Source organism: Eulemur rufifrons, chromosome 9 (assembly GCF_041146395.1).
Source record: "Eulemur rufifrons isolate Redbay chromosome 9, OSU_ERuf_1, whole genome shotgun sequence".
Classification (NCBI taxonomy): domain Eukaryota; kingdom Metazoa; phylum Chordata; class Mammalia; order Primates; family Lemuridae; genus Eulemur; species Eulemur rufifrons.
Genome location: NC_090991.1, coordinates 42,639,686 through 42,666,804, shown reverse-complemented (window position 1 = coordinate 42,666,804; position 27,119 = coordinate 42,639,686). Strand labels below are relative to the sequence as shown.

Below are 27,119 nucleotides of genomic sequence, written 5' to 3'. Positions count from 1 at the left end.
AGCTTTCTCCTTTTGCAACAGTAATATAAGGGGCAGTGTATTATTTTCTTAACCTTATGCCATCAAATCAGTTAATACAGATGCTTGACACGTTTAATTATACAAAATCAATTTGCTTCAAGATAGAAAATTAATGTTGATATATAATTAATTAAAAAAATAAGATGTTAAAAAGGTAATTATAAGAATACCCAGATATATGCTGTATTCCCACTTACATAGATATGATGAATAAAACATCAATACATTCTCTTACATATTGATTTAATCTATGAATCAAGGCCATATTTTCAAAGTATTTTAAGGATGCCAGGACACTGCAAAAGAACTATGTTTATTCAGCTAGTGAATACCAAGAGTAATAAATTTATACTTTATGATAGCAATCAGGCTTGCAAACACCCAGAAATAGGAATTAAGGGTTTTAAATGTAGTTATAAAGGTCATAAAAAGTCTGATCACATTGATGTACATTTACTCAAAATTTTGAAATTCATGAAGTGGTAGCAAACAAAATAATTCCTAGGACAAATGCACATTTTTCAGCATACATATTATTGGAGGAAGGAGGGGAGAAGAATGTGCATTAACTGGTGAAATCCACCAAACTGCATATCAATAATCTGTTACACCAAACAGTTTGAAGAGCAGGGAAATATACTAATATAATTTCAGCTTATGTCTCATTCGGCTAAAATAGAGCTTAAGGTTGCTTTGCCATATTAAAAGTTCACTAATTTTTCACTTAAACATTTAGACTTGAACTCTAGTATTAAACATGGCATGATTATTTTGTTTTTAATCTGTCAAATAGCTAAAAAATGACAACTTAAAAACTGTAACAAAGAGAAGTTGAAGCAGTGTGACTCTTACATCGCTGAACCACTTCTAATGGTTAACTGTTAGTATTTAACTAATTCAAGGAGTTAATGCATCCTTGCATTCATTCAGTCTTCTGTACCTTAGCTAGGATGCATAATTACAAAAGACAATAGATACTGGTAAAAGCTTTAGGACAGAAAGTGCTTGATGAAGTTACAGTTCTCAAGTGTGTTTGGTGAAAGCATAAGGGCAGACACACTACTGAAAACCATTACAAGAAGAGTCAATTTTGTGTTAAAGTGTTCAAAGATGTCACCAAAGCAGGAAAAAAAAGCTTTTAAAAACATCTTCTTTGACTTATTAGGCACTTCCAGAGTTTACATCATTAATGTTACAATTTTTAACAGGACATCTCCATATAGTTATTGTTTCTATTTCTCTCCCTATGTGTGGCTTCCTCCTCTTCTTGATGCTTTTCATAACATGCAAAGTCATCAAAGACTGAGGTGGTATGCTTGAAAGTAGCAATTATTTTAAGCACTTGCTTAGCTCTTTCTAGGGGTATCTCTTGAGCATTCCCTGAATTGGTAACTGGTTTGTTGTCATTATTTCTAAGTGAATATGCCATAATTGGTTATTGGGAATATCTTTGAAAAAGATCCACTTAACTTCCTATTTGCCCTTCACTTATCCTGAGAATAGACACCAGCATATGCATCATAGTCCACAATAGTCTTCATTTCAGCCACTCCACAAAAATGTCCACTGCCATTCACACTGAAGAGTAAAGAAAGTGGGCCTTTCCCATTCAGGGAATGGTAAGCTGCACACAAACATTTATTACCATGCTCAGTATTACACCAGATAGAGTACCTAATGGAACGATGTCTGTCATCCTCAGAAGTAGCTTTTAATTATAAATACACGTCCATTCTTCAAGTTCCAATCAAAGTGGTTGGGATTATAGTTTGTTTATGGCCTTTAGCTTTTCCAGCACTGGATGCACTTCTACACTAGAAGGTGAAGCACTGAGAGGTACAACACCTAAACCAAACTGTTCACTGCCCACTACATTGTTCTGGCTGAAGCCCACTTTCCTGTTCGGAGGAGCTATCCAGCAATTCTGCAACTGTTGCTGTTGAGGCTGGGCCTGTGGCTGGGGTCCTTGTTGCTGCTGTGGTTGTGGTGGCTGAGGCTGCTGCTGGGGCAGTTGATTTTGTACCAATGGTGGTGGTTGAATTAATGGCTGAGGCTACTGGATTACAGTTTGAGGAGCCTGAATTGGTTAGGTTGGTGGAGCCTTTACCACTGACCCCTTTTCAACTGAAGTTCCAACATTCATGTTGTGTTTTATAGGAGGTGGTAGCACAGCAGAAACCCTCAGTTCCCACATTGGCCTTGGGTTTAACTTTTGGCTGAGGTGTGGCAGGCTTTCTGACAATGGCAGCCCAGGAGGATGGTTTAGGTGCTGTACTGCTAACTGGAAGCACACCACTGGTTGCAATGCTAGTCATAACTTTGCTGCTCAAAGCTGTTTTTGTCACTGCAGCTATCAGGTCACCACCAATTTTCAGTACAATCATGCCTTACTCAGTACTGCTAATGCCAGGCACCTTACTCAAAGTATCATTGCCAAACCCAGCTGTCCATAAGTAATAGCTCTGCCAAGAGAACTAGATGGATAACCACAACTGCTACTATAAGCAGAAAATTGTGTTGATTGTCTCTGGGATCCACTTGTCCCCCATGTAGAGAAAACAGCATTACCGGAAAAAAAGTTAAATCTATGCTGACCAAGAAATGGAGGGGTATTTCCTAATGCCCCAAGTTGACTAAAATATACCATCTAGTATATAACGATGTTCTCTATAGGACATGAATAGTCAATTTTGTATTAAAGTATTCAAAGATGTCACCTTAAGCAGAAAAAAAGCTTTAACATCTTCCTGACTCATGAGGCATTTCCAAATGTTCTCCATTTGACCATAGGTTGTCAGATACTGGTGTCCAGCCATGAACCGTGCTGCTTTCCCAAAAGAATATGGAAATCCAATGGACGGAGCACAGTAACTAGGCATGTATGAATCAGACATTGGTGGATAGTTGTTACTCTTGTCTGGCTACTTAAGTATGGCTCAAAATCATCATCACTTACAGCATCTTTTTGATGAATCAAATCATTTTGTACTGAACTTAAAGCAGGTAACTGAAAACACTTAGCATTGCAAATAGCCTTGCAAAGTGCCACCTCCCCATCCCTCTATCTTTATCTCCTTACCCTTTAGGTCTCTGATCCATGCTAGTGGCTGGCACGCTTCACCACAACCAGAGAGAAGCCACCGCTTGGGCCTCTCCCCATGTACGCATAGCTGTTGGCTGCTGCCCTCACCGTGTGATTATTCCAGCCACAACCAGCTGAGAAGCCAAAATGAGGGCCTCCTGCTCAGGAGTGTGCAGAAGGGGCCCCTCTTTTCCACCACTTGCACGCTCCTCATCTTTTTCTTTCCTTTCCTTCCTTTTTTTTTTTTTTTAAGAGATGGGGTCTCGCTATTTTGCCCAGGCTGGACTCGAACTCCTGGGCTCAAGTGATCCATCTACCTCAGCCACCCAGGTAGCTGGGACTATCGGTGCATAGCACTGCTTCCAGCTTGAGAACGAATTGGACAAGGTGAACAAAGATAACTGTTTTTGCAGAATCTGCTATGAGAGAAAAGAAATGGGACTGTAGCTGGAAGAAGTAAGGACAAGGAGAGGGTTTCTTTCACATGAAAGAAATTGCATTATGTTTTTATGTTGCTGAAGTAATCCAGAAAGGGAGAAGAGAGGAAGAATTACAGCAACAATGTCCTTGAGGTGGAGTGGGCTCTAATGGACAAGTGGAGGGAACACTGGAGGGAAAGGTCTTCAACAGAGGAAAAGACAGTTAATTCATAATAACATTAGTAAAGATGCAGTTGGTGGGAAGATTATTTTTATTATTTTGTTAATGAAACAGAACACAAGGCCATCAGCTGAGAAAGAGTACAGAAAAGGAAATATTGAAAATTTGAGGCCAGGTGTGGTGGCTCACGCCTGTAATCCTAGCACTCTGAGAGGCCAGGGCAGGAGGATCGCTTGAGGTCAGGAGTTCGAAACCAGCCTGAGCAACAGCGAGACCCTGTCTCTACTAAAGATAGAAAGAATTAGCGGGGCGTGGTGGTGAGCGCCTGTAATCCCAGCTACTTGGGAGGCTGAGGCAGGAGGATCGCTTGAGCCCAGGAGTTTGAGGTTGCTGTGAGCTAGGCTGATGCCATGGCACTCTAGCCAGGTGACACAGAGAGACTCTGTCTCAAAAAAAAAAAAATTTTTTTTTGAGTGCAAGGGAAAGATATAAATATCTAAGCAAATGAGAATGTGAAAGAACTAGGGTAATATAATTGGACAGCTGAGTAGCACTAAACAATGAATGTAAAGTCATTCACTTGTTAAGAATTTAAATATCTGTTTTGCTCCAGCCATATTCACTTGTAAGTATACAGGTATAAAATAGGTAGAGATGGTTTTAATCAGGGTTTTGCCAAGGAAGAACAACCCAGGGAGAGAGGTCAAGAGGGTTGAAAGTAGATTCAGAAGAGCACCTGTAATGACGAACTATGGGAATTCAGCTAGTTAGAAAAGGAAGTGAGGATATGAGAGTATTGTGGAATAGAAAAAGTAATAAATGAAAGGGTCCAGTGAGGTCAAAGAACTAATGTTGTTGGGTACTCAAAGTGAGCCAGAAAAACAGCAGGTGATAGTTGGAGAGTAAAATGTCAAAAAGTGATATTATAGAAAGTGGTAGTTATGGGCAATAGGTAATAAATAATAAGTTCAAAGGCAGTGACTCTCAATTCTGGCTGCACATTCACGTCACCTTGGAAAATTATTAAAAATAACATCCCAGCCAAATCTCAGACTAACCAAATCAGAATCTCTGGGAAGAGCCTTGAGCATCTATAGTTTTTCAAAGATCTCCAGTTAATACAGATGCACTGAGGGTTTAAAAACATCTGCATAGGATATGCCATAGAAGTGAATAGCTTAGAAAACAAGATCACTGGAGGAGGAAGTCAAGAGGCAGGTTGAGTATCGTTTATCCAAAATGCTTTGGGCCAAAAGTGTTAGAGATTTCAGATTTTTTTTCAGATTTTGGAATATTTGCAATTATATACTTACCAGCTGAGCACCCCTAATCTGAAAATCCAAAAACTGAAATGCTCCAACGAGCATTTCCTTTGAGTGTCATGTCGGCGCTCAAGAAGTTACAGATTTTGGAGCATTTAAGATTTTGGATATTCGGACAAGAGATACTCAACCTATAGAAGAATCATCTGTATGGATACTGAAATCACCAATAATTACAACTAGAGTAGCAGGAGAGTGACAGTGAGCCCAGAAGAAGTGTAGATGCAGAAATGAGAAGCAAAGAGAATAGAATGTTTTTGTTCTCAATAGGAGGAGCCATCACTAAAGAACTCTTCAGGGGAAGGAGTGCCCTCAAGAGAAGAGGCAGGCTTCAGTTAGGGCAAGGAGATGAAGGTATTGTTTGGAGAAGAGGTTAAAAATGAAGGGAATTTTGCAGATGACTGACAGTGAGCTCCAGAAGGCACCAAGGAAGATGAAAATTGGGGTCAGACGAGATGAAGAAAACAGAAGGTTCAGATCAAACTAGTGGGGAAGAAAAAGGCCAGGAAATCTCAAAATGCAAGCTGCCATATTTTTTAACACTACAGAAAAACAAGAGAAGAAAAAGCTTTGTGAAGTTAGGAAAAGCTTTCCTGAAACCAGCCATATTCTAGAAGAATTTTGAAAAATTAATTTCAAATAAAAATGAATCACAGAAAAGTATCAAGATCAATGACATACAAAGTTATTATAAGAAAAGAGAGAATAAGGAGCAAAATAACACCCCTACAATGAAAGCATGCCAGAAAGGCATGCCCACACAAGAAATCAAAACTTGTAACATTTTATTTCAAAATAAGCTAAAAAATCTTAAGACAATGATACAGACATGAAAGAACAGAAATAAGAATTATAGAAACTCAAAATAAGATGATATAACTCAGGAAAGAATTAAAAATAAAAGGAAAATCCATTCCAGAAATGAAGACAAGAGTAAATAAAAACAGATAATCCCTTAAGAAAAATAGAAGGTAAAAAAGGAGAAAATTTTAAAACTCAAAAAGAAACAAAAAGATAAAAAGGATTTGAGAGAAAATAACAAACAGGGAAGACAGGCAAAAGAAGACTGAACATACAAATAATAGGAGCCCTTGTAGAAGAAAATTAAAGGAACAGGATAGTAAAAACAATAATTCAAAATAACTTTCCTGAAATTAAAAAAAAAAATCTGAAACTACATTTTGGAAGAGTACAATGTGTACCTGAGAATATCAACTCAGGATGGCCAATCACTAGAATGACGTATTCCAGTAAAATTATTAAACTTTAACGAATAAGAAAAAAAAAGTGAAGACAGAGGTCAGAGAGGGGGAAACACAGAACTATACAGACAGGAAATAGAGTCCAGGAAATGAGAGAGGAACTGGCAGTACTGAGTTTCTTATGACATAAAAGGGAAAAAATGAACAATGAGATTAAACCTGAAAATCTCAGGGCATATAAGGGTCGTAAAACTGTATGTGTAGAGGAGAGAGAAAAACCAGTTACTTATAAAGAAAGAAAAATCATACTGGCATCAGACTTTTCATTTACTGCACAAGAAGCGTAAAGACAGTGGAATAACATGAATATGCTATAGATTATGATCCATGACCACTATATCTGGTCAGGATAGCATTCAATGATCAAGATAAAAGGCATCTTCATTCAAGTTAAGGAGTTGGAAATTATGCCACATACACTCTGAGGAAATTATTCCAAAGTTTTATCAATTTTTTTTTACACTTATTGAAACAGACATAGAAGGCTCTTTTTTCCACTCTCCACCACTCCCAGAGTTGCAGCTGGCAGTAAAGATATGGCCAGATCCAGGAAATATCATATACAACCAGTCCTGAAGATGGCACAGAAATGGCTTCAAGACACTCAGATTCTAAGGAACATGTAATTTTGCCAAGAAGCATAACAAGAAAGTCCTCAAATTTCAATCCAAGGGGGAGGATTAGGAAAAAAAAAAAAAATCCTCAAAAAAATTCAGGCCAATATTTCCAAGGCAATGAGTACCTGTATAGACGCAAAAAAAAGTACTCATTAAGGCCAAAGCTATCAAATACAATCCCCTAAAAGGTGCCAGCCCTAAATTAGATGGTATCACCCGTATCATCCACCTGGTCTCTAGAAGTTTGCTGATGTCCACACTGTCAACGTACCAGGCTTTGGCAACCTAAGGCCGGCAGTGAGGTCAAGACCAAGACAAAGGACCCACAAAGTCCTTTCAAAGACTTCAAAACAAAGACTTTTATCTACCAACTTTGAAGACTGAAGAATTATACAAAACTTGGATTGCTGTTCACATGGGCAAGCATATCCCTATGCCATTTTGTATAAATACAATACAAAGCCCCCCAATTCTCCCCAGAAAATAGAGATAAGCATGAAGTTTTCAACTTTTTAATTTGTTATTAATAATATGTTAATATTTTAATGTCCTTACCTTCCTAGAATAAACCCTACTTGATCATGATACACTGTCTTTTAAAATACACTGCTGGATTTATTTTGATAATATTTTATTTAGAATGTTTGCTTCTCTAGTCATAAGAGTGAATTAATGTTTATAATAGCCAAAAAAATGGAAACAATCGTAATGTCCATCAGTTGAAGAATAACAGAATAAATTATGGTACAGTGTGCCATAAATTATTCAGCTTTTTAAAATTAATTTGAGCTTCATTTACTTAAGTGGAGTGATAGACATATTATCAAATGAATAATGCAAATTACTAAGCAATGTAAATAATATGATCCCTACTTAATTTTTTAAAATCCTTTGTATGTGTATATTGTTAGGCTGAACCCAGAGGCTGGTGGGAGGTCCCATGGGAACTTTCCCTTTAAACTGGCCCCACCCCCTTTGAGGGCCCACCCAAACCTGACTATAAAAGCCCTAGATGCCCGCCATTTTGGGGCTGGAGATGATGCCATCTTTGACTCAGCCCGTCTGTATGCAAACGTTAAGATAAACTTCTTTTCACCTATCCTGGCCTCATGTGTTCCTCCTTCAGTGTTTCTAACATATATATGCTTACATATATTTTGAGTAAAGAGAGAAACACTGAAAAATACTTATCGTCAAAGTTTTAGTTAATGCTGGCTACCCCAATGAGTATAACCGGAGAAGGGAAAGAACCAAGGGGAGAGGAAAATATTAACTTTTTCTTTATTCACCCCTAGAGTTATTTTAGTGGTTGTAAGCAAATATATTAATTTTGTAATTAAAAAAAAAAGGTAGGGAAGGAGAGGAAGACCAGCTGCCCATTACAAGCAATGACAATTAACATTTATTGACAACCAATAAATGCCTACCTTTAACACACCCAAAGACAAAAACAGAATTAAATTATTTAAAGTAAAGAGAGGAATCATTATATGAAGTTCATTTATTTAAAAATACAAAACAATCCAATCTGGAACCAAAGTTGCATATAAGTGGTCTTTTCCAAGTGGATTAAGCAAAATGTCTTCAGAATGAACTACTTTTTATTTTACAACTAGCACAAACTTATCAGTTCATGGAGATTATGACAACCAAAGATGAAACTAAGAGAAAATGAGTCAATTTCATTTAAAGGAAAATATTCAGTAAATAATTATACTAATGACACACAGATTTGCAGAAATTGACAAAGTGTTACAGAAATAACTGAATATTAGGGAAAAATGAGACTTTGAATAGTTAGCTTGTTATCTATACTACAGAAAGGGGCAAATTTTTTCCAGTGTATTATTTTACACTGTAAATAAACAAGTCCTTTTTTTATTAAGCATGTAGAGATCACAAAAAACAGACAAACATTCCAAGCAGTCCACCTTGACTGTCACATACAAATGTTTTAAAAAAGAAAAATTACAAAAAGCTGTCAACATGGAGCATTGGCCAGAGGTAGGAATGAGGGTATAGGGAACCAAGTTTCAGTTATCATTCACAAAAATGAGAGATATTTGTAAAACCTGAAAATGTTTACATGATCAAAATGAAAAAAAAAAAAAATTGTCAAAGGGCTCACTGTCTCAAGAAATGCTGTGGTTTGATATTTTATAGAACGGATTAAAGATTAATTTTATGTTGTTTGTGGTGCTTAAAGGGAATAGTCCAAACAGAAATGCATAATAGGAGTCTGCCCAGCAGTATCTGAGTTTTCAGTGTACAATCAAAAACTTTCTCTCATCAAATCCTTCATAAAAGAAAATTTGAGGATACAAATAAATCAGTAGCCAAACTACCATGAGTTTTTTAAATGATCTGCATGGCTAAGAAGGAGATCAAGACAAGATAACTAAGAAAAGCTGGACTGATAATGCCAGAAAAAAAAATTGGGGGGAGGAGCTGGGTAAAGCACACATAAAAAAAGAAAACTCCTAGACACTTTCCATAGCCTAATGAAAACTACAATTTATTAAGTACTAGACATTGTCCTAAGAATTTTCACTGAGATTATTTCATTTCATCATAAAAACCCTGCCAGATAGGTTTTTAGCCCCTAATACAATTAGTAAGTGACAGAGCAGTAATTCAAACCCGTTTTCATGATTCAAAACTCATAAATTCATGTTCTTTCCACTATATAATTGGTCTCATCACCGTAGAATTTCAAAGCTTCTTACAACTGAACAGAATTGTCATCCTATAATACAGCAATGTCTGAATAACAACTTCCAAAGGAAGTCTCCTTGCCTCTTTAAAGCTCTAAAAGGGAAGAGCTACGATTCTCCAATGATGAAGCTGGATTGGGTGTACGTGGTGGGTTGGTTATTTATTTATGTGTTTTAACAAGTCTTCATTCCACAGGTCTACTAAAGCTAATTACCTTCATTCACCCTAATTCACAACCCCAGGGAGCCCTACAGGATTCCATGGAATTTGAACAGAAATAGAATTCTAGAGTACAACAAATATCTATCAAGCTTCCACACCCAGACTAGCGGTACCTTATCAAATTTCAGCAACTAGAACTATATATTGTGGGACCCTCCCCCAATGCAAGATTAGGAACAACGGGCTAAGAAAAGACTGCCTTCATTTAGGCAGAGGGAATTTACTGACATCTGAAGCAGATTTTCCAAACCTAAAATGACTAAATCACAATACCTACATACTCCCATTTCCAAGTTCAATAACTGTAATCTACTTATAAGGCTGAATGCATAGGTGGGAAAAGGGGGTTTCTATGGCAATAAAAAACTATGCCATATTTCTTCATATTGTCGATCCTTATAATCAGTTATGTCATCATACGTATTGCTGGCATGGTATTACAAACAAGGAAATAAGTAAGCATGGCTACCTCGTCTAAAGATATCCAATTGGAATAACAAATATTCTCCATTATTGCTGCTTGCTTATATACTTTTATTCATGAATTTTATGTTTGCAATGCTTGCTGATATTTAGAAAAAGGAAGATATAAATCACTGCCTTCCTTTTCATAATACTTTGCCACATAAACAAAACAGTAAAACTTATCAACATTGGCCTAATGAATCTTTAGGGAAGTGGCCAATATTAACATGCTACATATTTTTTTAAAAATATATCTTTCCCAGAGGTAGAAAAAATATCTAGGACACATGATTCTGAATAATAATTTTAGTTTTTATTTAAGGAAGAATATGAAATTTCCATCCTCACCTGAAAGACTTTAGTAAAAGTGACTACTTATACATACTAAGTAGTCAGTAAATATTTAAATGAATGTGTTAATACATTCCATAAAAATCCCATTTTTCCAACATAACTAATCCAACTCAATTCCTATACCTTACACATAAGGTATCTGCATAACAAGTTAATATACAAAATCAAAGTTTTTTTAATACTTTTTTTAATGCAAAAAACGTATGTGAGAGACTAAGATCTGAGCAAAGAAAAATGTTCTCTTTCTTACATGCTATGCTCCAAGCCCCTATCCACTTGGGATACTTCTTTTAAAAAGGGAATAGAATCTTGTAACACGCTTCGTTGAAAACTTCCTCAGAGTTAGACATAATAAGGGCGTCATAAGGAGATACAATAGGGGCCTGCCAGATAAATCAGTACTAAGGCACAGTGGCCAATCTTTTCTTAGTCAATTGAAGCAATTATGCCCTGCAAAGACCAGCAACAGACATAATTGGTATATCGCCAACTCATGACATTCAGTGAACACTTAATGGGCACAAACTATGTAATAGACCAAGGATTGGCAAACTTTTTCTGTAAAGAGCTAGACAGTAAATATTTAGGCTTTGCAGGCCATATGGTCTCTATGGCAACTAGTAGTCACTCTGCTGTTGTACCTGAAAACAGCCATAGCCAATATGTAAGCAAATGAGCATGGCTATGTTTCAATAAAACTCTCTTTATGGACAATGAAATTTAAATTTCCTTTAATTTTCAGATGTTATGAAGTATTATTCACCTTTGATATTTTTTCAACCATCTAAAAATGTAAAAACCATTTTTAGCTCGCAGGCTATACAAAAACAGATCTAATGGGCTAGATTTGGCCCATGGGCTGTAGTTTACCAACCCTTGTAATATACTAAGAAAATAATTTGGCTAAAGTTCACATACAGAACCTTCTAATCTTTCCCCTGACACCAGGAAACATAAGAAAGAATAAAATCTGGTTTATCTTTAGTTTTAATTACAGCCCAGGAATTACTCTGAATAATAGATGGTGTATGTATATATATGGTCCTGATGCCTAAAATTTCCTTTAATTCTACAATAAGAAATGAGGTTTCAAGAGCATAACTGAGATAACTGTCAACAATCTTTACTCAATAAGTAGATAATGAGCACCTACTGTGTGCTAACTGAAGATGCAGAAAATAAAAGATGGAAAAGTCATAGTGCCTGCTTAAAAGGAGCTCACAGACTAGTGATAAGACACTCATATAAATATTTAAAATATGTTGTGACAACTACTATACATTGCATATTTACCAGGTGCCAGGGGAGAATAGAGAATGCCCATGCCCAAGCCCACCTGGAGGAGTAAGCAAGACCTTTTTCACTCAAAATATACTGCTGGGCTAAGATGCAACCACTGAGGAACAGTTTGCCAACAGAGGGCATAGAGAGAGGAGCAGGAGTCCATGAAAAAGAACTTCACACAGAAAAGCATGAAAAGGTAAGAGAACACATACAGAAGGAACCACAGTTCAGTATTGCTGAAGCATAACTATAAAGAAGAAAGAGTCAAGCAATGAGGCTAATGAGGAAACAGGGACCAGATCATGAAGGACCTTAAATGGTTTGCGAAGGAGCTTCCATTTTATTCATTCAGTGATGAGGAACCACTGAAAGATTCTGAAGAAAAAGTGACACGATCATATGGCCATTTAGAAAGATGACTCTGGCAGCAATGTGGAGGTACCTATGAAAGAAAGATACATAAATTTGACATAAACAGTAAAGATGTCTACTGGGCAATTGGATTTTTAAAAAACACACTGACAAGATCATTCACTATAACACAACAACTCAGTTTAAATGACTGACATCAGACTCTCTCAAGTTCTGATAAAAAGAAAGTTGTTTTAGAATTGGTATATATCATGCAGTGAATAAAAGCAAAAACTGATATGGGAAAGAAAAGGGTAAAGAAAAGGCATGATTAAGACTAACATCAACATAATTCTTTTGGCCCTTAAACTTCATATTTACCTTCAACTATTCAAGGGCAAACAAAAGTTGAATGTAACAAGATGCTTTTGTCATATGTGGCCCATAACAAAGCAACTTATCTGACATTTATCCATAAACACAGCTTTCACATGATTTATAAAGATTTTTAAAAAATAAACCGACCTAACTAAATAAATTTATTTCCAGAAATAATTATGGTATTATAATTACTGAATTAGAGCTTTCTGGAATAAGAAAGGTTCCTACCAGAAATTTTTTTTACTCATTGCATCCTCAACTTGCTTTAGCCTTCTAAAACTCAGACACAAATTTCCTGTTCTCCACCTAATATTACCTTGAATCTTAAATACTCAAAGTAAAATATCCTCTAAAAGAAAAACAAGGACTATTAAGTAGGAAAATATAGCTTTAAGTCTTTAAGCTCTTTTTTTTAAAATTCTGTTTTTCTCCAAAGCCTTTTCAAGAGACTCTTTAAGAATACTCTCCATCACCATATACACAACTCATTTTTTAAAATCTTAAACAATCTCTAATAAAAGTTACTATTAATACAAAAGATGCTATTCAAATACACTAAGTGATAGTTGTCATGGCATTATAACAAACTATATAGTATATTTATATAATGCCTACTCTCTAAGTAACAGTATTTGATAACTACAGGTACATTAGCAAATGTGAGAATGCTGAGTTTCACTTCATTCACAGAGAAAAAAGAAATGCCCAAATAATTAAACTCCCTTTCAAACCATTTTATAATATTTGACACCTCAATCAGACTACTGCTAGAAAAGTAAATAGCCATCTACAACAGCTTGTTCTAGCTCCTTGAAATAAAATCTAAGTACTATACTATCAGTAAAAATCCTCCAGTTAACATTGGTGATTCTGGCTAAATTCAATCCAATGTAATTCAACTAGTGTGCCCAATGAATATGTCTCAGATCCTATTGTAAGATTAAGAAATATGACAAGGAGAGAATTTTAATGCTTTTCTTTTATGCACACTTGTTTTAACTTGTATCCAATCACAATCAACTAATCCAATATTCCCCTTTTGGAACCACTGAATTGGTATACTTCTTCCTAGGGTCTACTTCCTCTCCATTCAAAATAATTCATACAGAGTCATTTAGAAAATACTAAAAGAGCAAAGGCACTTATGGAGGAGGGTAAAAAAAAAAAAAAAAGCTAGCATGGGACAGTCAAGAATCAATGATGGAAGAGGAAAATAATCTATTAATGTTTAACAATGTTAGTAAGTCTCTACTCACAAAGCAAATTAGGTTTTATAACTGAAGTACGCTAAAATGAACTACCAACCAGTACCAATACAAAGCGTGGTCTCTGAGTCTATGACAATTTATTAAATATAGTTTCATAAACATATATCATGAATAAGTTTTAGCCATAATCAGATACTGAATTCCTACATCAATAAATGTATATAAAATAAAAATAAAGGAAGTGCTTACATGACATGTGTGATTCACGGAATAAGGTTTCTGTTGAAAAAAACAGCAGAAACTGTTTGGTTAAGTGAAGAAAATAACTGTCACAATTGTGAGAGGTAATGTTCCATTTCTTAAACTGGGTGGAAGACATATGAGTGTTGGGTGCACTGTAATTCTTTATACTTCACACATTTTTGTAAATATTTCATCATATAAAGTCAATATCTATAAAACAATGTTTAAGTGTGAGAAAAACCTGAGCAAACATTTGTTGGTGGAAGAAGTAAAACGTACATATATATTCAATCCATTTTTGCTAATTACAATACTTTTTTTTTTTTTTTTTTTTGAGACAGAGTCTCACTCTGTTGCCCAGGCTAGAGTGAGTGCCGTGGCGTCAGCCTAGCTCACAGCAACCTCAAACTCCTGAGCTCAGGCGATCCTACTGCCTCAGCCTCCCGAGTAGCTGGGACTACAGGCATGCACCACCATGCCCGGCTAATTTTTTTTCTATATATATTTTTAGCTGTCCATATAATTTCTTTCTATTTTTAGTAGAGATGGGGTCTCGCTCTTGCTCAGGCTGGTCTCGAACTCCTGAGCTCAAACGATCCGCCCACCTCGGCCTCCCAGAGTGCTAGGATTACAGGCGTGAGCCACCGCGCCCGGCCTACAATACTTTTAACATAAATTCACACCTATAATCCCAGCACTTTGGGAAGACCACTTGAGCCACAGAGTTTGAGAATAGCCTGGGCAACATAATGAGACTCCATCTCTACAAAAAAAATCTAAAAATTAGCCAGGCGTGGTGGCTCACACGTGTAGTCCCAGCTACTGAGGAGATCCAGGTGACAGAATTAATTGCTTGAGCCCTGGCAGTCGAGGCTGCAGTGAGCTATGATTGCACCACTGCACGCCAGCCTGGGTGACAGAGCAAGACCCTGTCCCAAAAAAAAAAAAAAAAAAAAAGAAAGAAAGAAAGAAAGAAAGATTATAAAAAATGTTGAGTAGATAGGGAAAATATCTGATAATTTCTCCTTGATTTTCCTAGAGAAAATTAGCAGTAGTTTTAAAGAGATACAATGTGTGCGTATAATGTATGTTTATATACACACTATGTATACATACATACACCATATCAAACTACTTGACAGTAACTTTTTACCTCCAAAGTTCCTCCAAAACCAACCAACATCACAAATATCTCCTTGAGTACATGAGATGTACTGATACTTCTCTACTCATAATCCCAGGAATAAATGAAAAGACAAATTCCCAACGAGAAATGTTCATACTATAAATAATTATATTTTTTGTGTATACATATGCTTAATATTTATGTAAGTCGTACCAGGTACATCCCCATCTATAGTATCTGCTTTATGATGGGCAAGTGCATTTTAATTAGGCCTTATCAATAACTATTAAATAATTTGAGTGAGAGGGCAATATTGGTGAAGAACACAAAGTCTAGAGCCAGTTCCCAAATTGAAACTTAGCTCTTCCACTCCTTAGCTATGTAATATTGGAAAAGTTATTTAACCTCTCATTTAGTTTCTGATCTGTCAAATGGAAATAACAGTATATACCTCATAGGGTATTAGAACTGATTAAAACAATGTACAACAGGGCTGACACAGAATAGGTGCCATATAAGTGAGAGCTCTACCAGTACAGCTCACCCTTCAACAATATGGGTTTGAACTAAGCAGGTCCGGCATACATGGACCTTTTTTTGACCAATACAGTATTTAGGGGATGCACAACTCACTTATACCGAGGGCTGACTTTTCCTATATGCAGGACCTGAAACCCATACCCCGTGTATACTGACAGATGACTGTCGTAGCAATATTTTTTTTGAGGCGCAGTCTTGCTCTGTCACCCAGGCATGACTATGCAGTGGCGTGATCACAGCTCACTGCAACCTCACACTCCTGAGCTAAAGTGATCCTCCTGCCTCAGCCTCCCAAGTAGCTGGGACTACAGGTGCACACCACCACACCCGGCTAATTTTTTTTTCTTTTCTTTTTTTTTTTTTTTTTTGTAGAGACAGGTCGGGATATGTTGCTCGGTCTGGTCTCAAACACCTGGGCTCAACTGATCCTCCCCCCTCAGCCTCACAAAGTGCTGGGGTTACAGGCATGAGCCACCCACCTAGCCAGTAGTATAATAGTATTGTCCCATCTTCATGAACATATTGCAAAGGGATCTTAATTATTAACTGAAATCAGATACTATCTGTATCAAACACAGACTTCAAATCTGAAGCCTGATTAACAGTAAGTTTAAAGCCCTGCAGAGAATAGATGATTAATAAATAAATCTACATAATCATTCTAACAAGAACAATCTGAGAGCATCGGTTCCCAAAAGTGCAACTATCAATTTCTTCCCTTACACAAGGGGGCAGTGATAACAAGAAAAGAATGGGGCTCTGCAACACCTCTTCCTACAGACAGTAGGGGGTGGCAGTACATATGGCTTACAGTCAGAACAAAACAGGAAGACCCAACAGAATTGCTCTTTATTCTCCTCTGGCCATCTCCTCCCTTTAGCTCCAACAGAGCCTCTAGGTGAGGAACATATCTATAGAAAAGACTAAAACCCAAAATTAATCACCAAGGAAAATCCAGTTTTGTCTTTGAAGCATATGATGCCTCAATGACTAATCTGGACCCGGGGAGAAGCCAATCGGTTATGTATTTTCGGATTATCTGGCAAATTACTATGATAACAACATTCAAATAAGTACTTCAATTCTTCTACAAGAATTATGACATAAAACACTAAAATATCATTAAATATATCCTAATGAACACATCCAGATATTTCTGCTTTTGTTTCATAGTATACTGACACTCATTGTATGTATACATATAAGTTACATTAAACAGCTCATCAAGGTGTCTTTTGTTACTTCTGAAATTCCAGCTATGTTCTGACAATACTCTCAAAACACAGGTGTTCTTCTTAAATGGAAATCACAATGTTTTGCAGCATGTGGGTAATTTCATATGTGTGTATACATACATATCTATATATAGATATAGATATCCATATACAGAGAGGGAAGAGGGAGAGAGAAAGAGAATATTTAATGTTTTATTTTTGTGCTCACATTCCTAAGATGATCTACCTGGGAATTGCTGCAAGAAGCACTCCACTGACAGTATCCATGTTGTTGCTTTTTATGCCAATTTACTGTATTCAATTTTTTCCTTATTTCACCATCCCAACACCAACAGCATACAAGAATATTTCACTACTGCCATTCTCTGTAATTAACCACTGCGATAGCTCTTGGCTCCAACCCCTCAAAATGCCTGAAAATTTATCCCTTTTGTTCACCATATTGTTTTGTTTTCCTCATTCCAGATATTTTCACCTGTATAAAACTCAGGAAAGGGTCACATACAAAAAAAATATTTCCCTTTGCCTAATGATCTTGAATGCACAAAGATTTTTTCCCCCTTTTCTTTTCCTGGAGAGAAGCAGAGAAGAGAGCGAAAGACACCTAAAACACCAAATCTTCCTACTGTTAATCATCTTTGTTTATGTTTTACGAAAACCATTTTAAACATTCACACCTGGAATGGAAGACAGGACACAATTTTATCAGTGCTCTATACGCTGACAGCAAAACCTGGAATTATTTTAGCCCTATTTTTATCTTTCCCATCTCACAACCAGACATAATTTGCTTTTTTCTTTCACGTGGTTACTTTCTCTGTCACAAAAAAACAGCTTATCATAGCTCCTCTCCACTTCTTATGGTAAAATATCTAGCAATCAGCCTTATTAATCTTTTATTACACTCCACCTCCTTTCCCAGAGGAATTATTACTATCACTAATAACACTTCTACCATGAATTTCAACGCCACACAGGCCAGCCCATCCTGTGCCTTACCTGGCACATTTCACAACTACTTTTATGCTGCATTCTGGGGGCACATTTGCAACTCGTTCTGCACCACATTCCCTGCCACTTTTAGCAATCTGCCTCGCATCTTATCCTGGGTCCCCGTCATCCGGAGACTCTCTAGGTACCAAATTCCATGACACCTTCGGTGACAGCGAAGTGGCGGCGCCGGACCCATCTGAAGCCAGCCTTAGTGCCACATTCGGAGCCAGCCTTCCCCACGCCTTTGACACGGGCTGCACTTCGCTGCCCATTTCGTTGCCTCCTCGCTCGCCCCCGCCCCTCTCCCCGGAGCCGAGGCGTTGGAGGCGAACGCCCCTGTTACTGAAGCGACCTTTCCTTTCCCTGCGCCCCCGGTCTCTTACCTGCCGCTCTGAAGGGCTCGCTGCACCTCGGGGTCAAGCCCCAGTCCCCGGGGTCTCCCGTGAGGACCGCGCCACCCGCCGGCGCCGCCCGCGATTCCCAGAGCGCCTCGCTGCGCTCCGACGCCCCGCGGTGGGTCAGCGCCCCAGTACGGCGCGGCGGGGCCTCGCAGCCGGCGAGCTCAGCCCGCGGCGGTCCTCCTGTCAGCGGCGGCGCGGGGGCCGGCTCTCGCCCCTCAGCTCGGCGGCGGCGGCGGCGGCGGCGGCGGGCGCCTTGCTCCTCCTCGCGCGGCACAGCCGGGAGGTGAGCGCGAGGGGGATGGGAACGGGGGCGGGGCCGCCCCGAGGAGGCGAGGAGGCGCGGAGGGCGGCGGCGGGTGGGCAGCGCTGGCAGTCCGGGGCCGGGTGCTGGGAGCGCCTGCAGCTTCCCCCGCCGGGCGGGCGGCTTGCGCGAGGCGGCTGTGCCAGCGGGCCCTGCCGGAGCAGCGAACCCAGCAACCAGCAGCCGGCCGGCGGCTCGCTAGCGCCGCAGCCGCGCTGGGGGCGTCGCACCCTCGGAGGCCGCCCGCAGCCCCGCCCCCTCCGGGCTGGGGTGGGGAGGGGCGCGAGCGCGGAGGGAGAGCGCGTGCGTGGGGGCGCGTGCGTGGTGGAGCGCGCGCGCCCCCGCCTCCTCCACGGTTTGGGGGCGGGGAGATGCTGGGGGCGAGAGTGGAGACGAAACCCTTCTCTGCGCTGGTAGACAGGGCCCTGGCTCTGGCTTGCTGAGATGTCTTGGCATTTCTCGTTTCCTCAGGGGGCTTGGACTGGTGAGGTCGATGGCATTTGGTGGGGAAGCCAGGAGGAAGCTCAGTAGCTAACCAGGCCCTACATGGTTGGGCTCCGCCCCCGGGGGTGATGTCACTCTCGAGGTGGCTGCTGCTGTCACGTGCGCCCACTTCGGGGCCTCTCCTCCTGCTTTGATGGCCAGAACGTTCCTCCAGATTTCCACCACTTCGGTCACCTTAGGCACGTATCACGCCTAGAGTCATCGAAGCCTACAAGTGTCAGTTAGTCTCTCCCCGATTCTCAGTTGTAATTTGTAGACTGCTTCAAGAGGCCACAGCTGGCTGTGGTGGGAATCAGGATGAGGGAATAAAAAAGGGCGGGGGGTGCGGGGGGCAGGAGAAGGGAGACTTATTTAGAATAATTGCTGAAAATTCACCAACCACAGCTTGCGAGCCTGAGGTAAAGTCATAACGCTGCTTCTGTCACTGCCAGGTTGGATAAGAAATAATGTGGTTTTCAGAGCTAGTTGGCAAGGCACGGAAAACCACCACATTAAAGCCTCATTGAAGAATATTAAGTCATATTTCCCCCACCACCTAGATCTTCTTCCCCTTTACTCTTCCCTTCTTTCCTATCATAAAACAGCAAATAAACTTTGGGAGATATGCGGGACATAAACATTTTCGCATGCTGCAAGATGACGCAAGGCAATCACTACTACATACTCTGCCTCGCTTCTCTTCCTTCCCATAAACTGTGGTCATCCACTTCCTAACGAGATGCCATGACTGGAAATAGATGCACCAAATTACATCAATCAAGGAAGCTGTGGTCTGTGGAGCTTCTGAGGTGGAGAGGTTTGTTTGTTTGATAACAGCGCTTTGAATCTATTAGCACTTTAGGAGTTTGTTTGATGTTTTGAAAATTAGTATTAATTTCAGAACAATACAAGAAATTGGGTATGAAGCCATGTCTTCAAGCTCGTCTCAACAGTGATTGCTTGAAAAGTCAGAGCTAGAGGAGTCTTAAATACTACAGCTAAAATGGCAAGGTGAAAGACTGCCATGTGGAATCTTTTGGTGTTAACTCCAGAAAGTTAGATTAGCCTAACTAAAACCCGTCTACCTATGGTGATAGAAGCAAGGTAGTCATTACTTATGGGGGAATTGACTGAGAAGTAACAGGAGAGAGCCTTCTGGGTTGCTTTATGTTCAGTATCCTAATATAGTTAATAGTTACAAGGGTGTATATATTGCAAAATGATCTGTGCGCTTTATCTCAGTTTTTAAAAATTGCGTACACCTAAAGAAGCATTGCAGTGCATCATCATTGGAGTCAGGAAACCTAGGTTTGAATATCAGTGTCACCCGTCACTTACGACTATGTGACCTTGAGCAAGTCTCTGAACCTTGTTTTCTTCACCTGTCTAATGTTGATGATACCTCACAGAATGATTGTAAAGATTAAATGAAATTCTGGAAAATACTTGGCACAGAGCCTGGTGTACAGTAAGTGCTCAGGAAACAGTAGCTATTCTGTTATCCTTCTTACACTTAAATATACCCTATTTAATTCTCCTTTGGTCTTTTTATTTTTAAGATTACTTTGTATCTAATCCTTTCCCTGTGAATTTCACTGAGGCTAATAACATTCCTTCCCACGAGAAATAACAAAAGGCAGTCAGGGGTGTAACATGTTGATTTTCAAACTAATTCAGGTGCCAACACCTAGAAATTATGCTGCAAATTGTGGAGCATCATCAAATATTGATAGATTTAACTGCCATATGAAATTGACACTGTTTTACCAGCGCTAAATCTGGCTGTTTTATGCTTATACAGATCTCCACATATTTTTAAAAAATTGTATTTTTAAGAAATAATATGCCTGTGTTTTTATTCTAAATTTGTTTGCAACTTTTTTACAATGTAGGAAATACCAAAAGTTTAATAATAATCCACGAAATGAAAACCTTTGAACCCATTTTCCCTAGAAATTAGAAACACACTGTAATTGTTCAATTTTAGCAGCAGAGCTCTTTGTCGAATTTTCCCACAGTAAGCTCTCATAGCTGCGACCCACATTGTCTCTTGCTCTGATAAAGTGAGTAACTCTGACTCACTACCCTCATCCTACTTCCAAAGATCAGTCCCCACTTCTTTTGGCTGACCTTTCCCAAATCCCATTCTCAACACGGGGCATTGCCGTGCCCACTGCAGTGAACTTGCTGCTTCACTGTTTTCATCATCCAACGTGCTTCTATTCAGCCAATTCTCTTCCACATAGTTCTACTGTCAAGCCTTACAACTTGCTGCCACACTCTAACTTTGTGGAGGAAACAATATGTCCCTGACAGAGGCGAGGGTGGAGTACGGTAGGGACAGAGAGCATCATTGTAAAGAGAAGCCACCTATGTGCTCAACTCCTCTCCCTGATTTTGTTTTCTATCACTAATACCTGAAATCCTGAGAATACTAATTATATTACCTACTAAAAGTCCATTCTAGTCAAGGTGATAATTTAGTCTATAAATTAAACTTGGAAACATAATATATGCCATCTAAGAAGAACCTTCAAATAATTGTCCATAAAGTAGCCCAACCTTACTCTACAGCTCCCAACTTTTCAGTGCCATCTATATCATTCAAAATGCCCTTTCTTGGTTTATCAGCTGTGCACACTCACTCACCTCTGCTTATTTCTTCCCCTGATAACTCTAAGTCTCTCAATTAAACCATCAGGCTCACCTTTTTCTACCCTTTTCTCTCAACTCTCTCCCTATTGAATAAAGAGGAATACCATCCACCATTGATTGATCACCTACAGGCTGAAAATACTTAACTAACTGCTTTATATACTACCTCATTTAATCCTCACAACGTCCTATCAAGTATTTTATTTATTTGTTTATTTATTTATTTTTAGAGACAGGGTCTTGCTCTGTCACCTAGTCTAGAGTGTAGTGGTGTGATCACACTCACTGTAACCTTGAACTCCTAGGCTCAAGCGATCTTCCTGCCTCAGCCTCCTGAGTAGCTGGGACTACAGGCATGTGCCACTGTGCCAGGCCAGTATTATTATCTTATTTTTATAAATAAGGGGGGCTCTGAGAGGTTAAATAACCAGCCCGAGTTCACAATGGATGATGGGTAGAGCCACAATCTGAAACTGGACCTAAACTTTATCCTCTATCAGTTACCTTCAAGAAAATGCCATATAAAATGTAAATGAGAACACAGAATACATCTTTTTAAAAATGTGAGCCAGGCCAAGTGCAGTGGCTCACTCCTGTAAGCCCAGCACTTTGGGAGGCCAAGACAGGAGGATCACTTGAGCCCAGGAGTTTAAGACTAGCCTGGATAACATGGCAAGACCCCCAGTTCTACAAAAAAATGGAAAAATTAGCTGGGCACACACAAATAGTCCCAGCTACTTGGGAGGCTGAGGCAAGAGGATCACGTGAGCTCAGGAGTTCAAGGCTGCAAGGAGCTATGATCATGCCACTGCACTCTAGCCTGGGTGACAGAGTGAGACCCTATCTCCAGGAAAAAAAGGAAAAAATGTGAGCCAATTCACACAACGAAAGCATCTCCAAAAAGTTGATGTAAATGAGATTTTTCTCATTGGTTGTTTTTCATAATTTCATTTTTTATTGATCTGCAATTGATGACTTCTAACCCAATAATTTCAACATTTTTCCCACCAACTTCTACCTCAGCCTTTTGATGAATAGTTAATAATTTCTAGACTAACACTTTAAAACATTTCCACATAGAGGAGCTACTACTTAAAATAAGTTTCTAGTAAATCCCTTTTTTGTAAAGTGAAAAGTTTATGTGTAATGTGAATAAACAAATTCTCATATATTTTACAGTGACATTTATAAATGTTTGACAAATATTTGTGCCTACTTTTTATGTATAGCTGTGATAAGTGCCATAGGGCATATATAATTAATTTGAAAGAAGTCTTGCTACTTGACCCTTGTAATCTTTTTGGGAAACAAAATGCTTAAAATATTTAAATATTAATATAGAATATTACAGAAGTAAGTGTCAACATGAGTAAAGCAGTTCTGTAATAATACACAAGGAGGGAGATAAGTTTGACTGGGATGGTATGAGACTACTTCTTTAGGAAAGTAGAATAGGAAAAATAAGTAGGTGGAGAAGGGAAGCAAGGGAGGGCCCTGAGGACTCAACAGAAGTTCAGAAGAGAGAATGAACATAACTCCTTAGGTCAAAGAATGGTCCTCTTTTGGAGATGAGATACTTTCTTTTCTTTTTTCTTTTTCTTTTCTTTCTTTTATTTATTTATTTATTTTTTGAGTTACTTTCTTAATAAAGATAAGCATTGGTGTGAACTACAAATAGACACATTGCAAGTCTAAATAAAGAAACATTGAGCAACAAGTGTGGCTGAATAGAAGAGTACTTAGTAATAAGGAGATAAGACATCAGTTGGTAAAAGGTTGGAAAGACCAGCCAGGGCCAGACTGCACAGGGTTTTTCTTGCTGTCTAGGAAAGGAGACACTGTGGATTCTTTGAGCAGAAGAATGTTAAAAGGTCAGTGTTTAAAACATTCATCTAATAGGGTGGATTTGAGCAAGTGTTAAGGATCTGGTTAAGAAGATATTACTATTTAAGGAGCTGAAGAAGATAGCTGATAGTCAAGGATTGTGGCATTGGAAATAGAAACAAATAGTTCCAACATCCACTGCGTGGAAAAAATTAACAGAATCCACTGAATAAATGCAGGGGGGAATGAAAATACAATAAGCTAACAAGTCTAGCTGCCTAGAAGACTGGTGTACCTTTGATACACTGGGCATCAGAAAGGCTGGTTTGAGAGAAAAGAGTGAGAAATGGTTTGGGCATACTTTGTGTTTGCAGTAGTTCTGCACTGCTTTTGAGTTATAAAACCCTTCCTTTGAGAATCTTATGGAACCAATCGATCCTCTCTTCAGAAAAAAAAGGCATTCATATTTATGTATATTTGTAATGTACACCCCTGAAATTGACTGACAGAGAGTTCTTGACCCAAACTGAGCCAATCAGAGCCCTTCCTGGAATTTTTGTACTTTGTATGCAAAGGATCAAGTCAGTCTCTCCCTGGTAGCTAAATCTGTGAATGCTGTTAGCTGATGTATTTCCTAACACATGAGCCTGAGAAACAGAATGCTCAAATGCAGAATGAGAGGAGAGAGACAGAAAAAGGGGGTTGGAGACAGAGAGAGCCTGATAGAAAAAAATAAGAGGTCAGAAATGAGACAGAGAACATATCCTAATGACAATTGAGTCCATGGATCCATCACACTCTTATCCTTGAATTCCATGAGATATCCCAGGCCTTTACTGAATTTGGAGGTAGAACCCCTAGTTTATTTCCTACCCACTCCTACCCAGTTTCTTATTTAATACATTCCTGGTAACGTATACAAAAGTTGGTTATGCAGAAGTTAAATGCATTGATTATTACAGGAGCAACGCTTTTTTTTTTCTAGACAGCTGAAAAATAATATTCAATTCCTGCTTGCAACTCACCTTTAAGATACAATCTTTGATAATGTATTTCTATCATGTGTTATATGTTCTAATTTTGTCCTAATTAAAGCTACCTGACTGAGGCTAAAGAGTCATTGGTTTATATGTAACTGACTCTGTCTTTGCTCAATTTTATTAAGTTTAGAAAACCCATACTTATTACTAGCATCAGCATTTTCATTTTTCCATTTTCTACTCATATTTATAAATAGTGGGGAAAATGTAATAAAGTATTCAAATAATTGTGTAAACATATACCATAAATGGTGATGCTACTGAAAATAAACTCTTGACTGCTAGGCTGTGCCACTGTGTAAGAGCTTAAAATGTTCATCCATCAGCAGATGCATAAATGTCACAATTCAATGTATAAAAAAATGACCAAGGAATGACATTGTACAATGTAAGGAAGTTTTAGTTGATCTAAAGTTTAAACCATAAGCATTAATGATCACCCGTTTTGCACTCATAGTTGACACTTTTATTTTCAAGGGCAACATGCTAATGAGATTACAACACTGTTATCATGAAGGGTATTTTTTATGCCCAAGTACAAACATTATGTCACTGACCCACCACTAACAAGACCCAAACTTTGAGTTGATTCTAATAGTTGTATAGTTTTTAATGAACCTGACACATCTCCTCACTCAGAGCACATAAGTAGTTACAAGGTAGGTAGTTCATAACTTAGAGGGGTGGTGTGTAGCAATCAACAAGGGAGAATGGCCATTACAGACAATGACTACACAATCACGGTTTAGTACCACAGCCTTTATCGATTAGCTGTGAGTAAAAGTAAAGGTAAGAATACAGTAGAGTTGTCCACCAGGCACAGTGGCGGCACTTTGGGAGGCCAAGGCAGGAGGATTGCTTGAGCCCAGGAGTTTGAGGTTGTAGTGAGCTGTGATGATGCCACTGCACTCTAGCCCAGGAGACAGAGCGAGACCTTGTCTCAAAAAAAAAAAAAAAAAATGTGTAGAAGGGGCGAGAGGAATATATAGTTTGGACCTCACCCCATTCAGCTGAAGCCTGGTGAGCAATTTCTGTAGGGTTAGTCAACCCAGCCTGACACACAACATGAAAGAAACAAAGGAAGGTAAAGAATCAGAATTCAATAGAGGAAAAGGGAAGGGGCATTTTAACATTATGTTACCAACCTAATAATTGTAATGAAACTTCATTTGCATGGAACTCAGCTATCTGAAAATCTCATCTGTCTGGAGTATAGCAAAGAACCAAGGGAATAAAGGAGATAGAAAAAGGCATCTACAGAAACAAAATAGAGATCAAGTCCATACCCTAAAGATTATGCCCATTACTCCTAGACATTCCTCGAAGCCCTTTCTCAGAGGCTATAAATTTTTTGGATTTGATTTTAAAAGACCTGGCAATCTGGTTTCCAAACCCATAGAAAAGTAAAAGCAACAAACTAGAAGAAAGTGGAGAAACTATCACAGCAGGCATGCAGATAACAGTGAGAAGAGAAAGCTGGACATCTGTAAGCAGGGTGCATTTGAAAAAAGGCATAAATGTTAACTTAATGATCAAAAAGCACACCAATTTAGTTCCTTTAGTGTAGGGGAGAACAGCCCTACATACCTTGGTAGATCAAAGGGAAGAAATTTTTTAAACTGATGTCTACAATAACCATGAATAATCAAAAAGGTTAAATTACATTCAGTATAAAGACACTCCCTGAGTTAGGCAACATTCAACTTTATGTAAATAGTTCCATAAGGCACATAATATAATTTTGAAAATGTGGGAGTTTCATATCATATTGAGAAATGCAAAGAAGTCAAGTATACAAAGGAACGTCACAAAGTATGTATTCGAGGCCAGAAGCTGCAGGTATAAAGAGATTATGGCCCTCCATGGTCAGTCTTGTGTGGCTTCTGTTCCCACGCAGATTCTCACTGCATCAGTGTCTGTTATGATACTGCCATGTGTTTATTCTCCATTTTATTATTTTCTAATTATGTCCAAAAAGTGGCTAAAGGATAGGAAGAATGCAGGACCAGTCTGTGAGTTTGTAAATTGAATAAGATCAAAACATTAAAAATTTAAACAAGTAGATATGAAGATATTTTCAAGTTATCCTAATTTTGTGTTATCCAGGATCTTTCAGGGAATGTCTGTATTATGCATAAGATAGAAAAATATCACTTACATATTTTAAGGAATAATCCAAAATAGAAAAAGATTTATATACAAAGATGTTCATAACAATAGTATTTAGCATTTTTAAAATTGAAAACAATCTAATTGACCAACATTAAAAAATGGTAAAATAAATTATCTTACATAAATATTTTATGGGTGTTTATGCAACCATAAAACTATATTTTATTAGTCAGGAAATTTTCATGGCATGAAATTAAGTTAAAAGATAAGATATAGAATTGT

At 38.5% G+C, this 27,119-nt stretch overlaps 1 pseudogene; it reads right to left on the bottom strand.

The window, feature by feature from the left end:
* Nucleotides 1-1,222: 1,222 nt before the first annotated feature.
* On the bottom strand, nt 1,223-2,915 carry LOC138392400 (YTH domain-containing family protein 3-like; annotated as a pseudogene).
* Between the last annotated feature and the right edge of the window lie 24,204 nt (nt 2,916-27,119).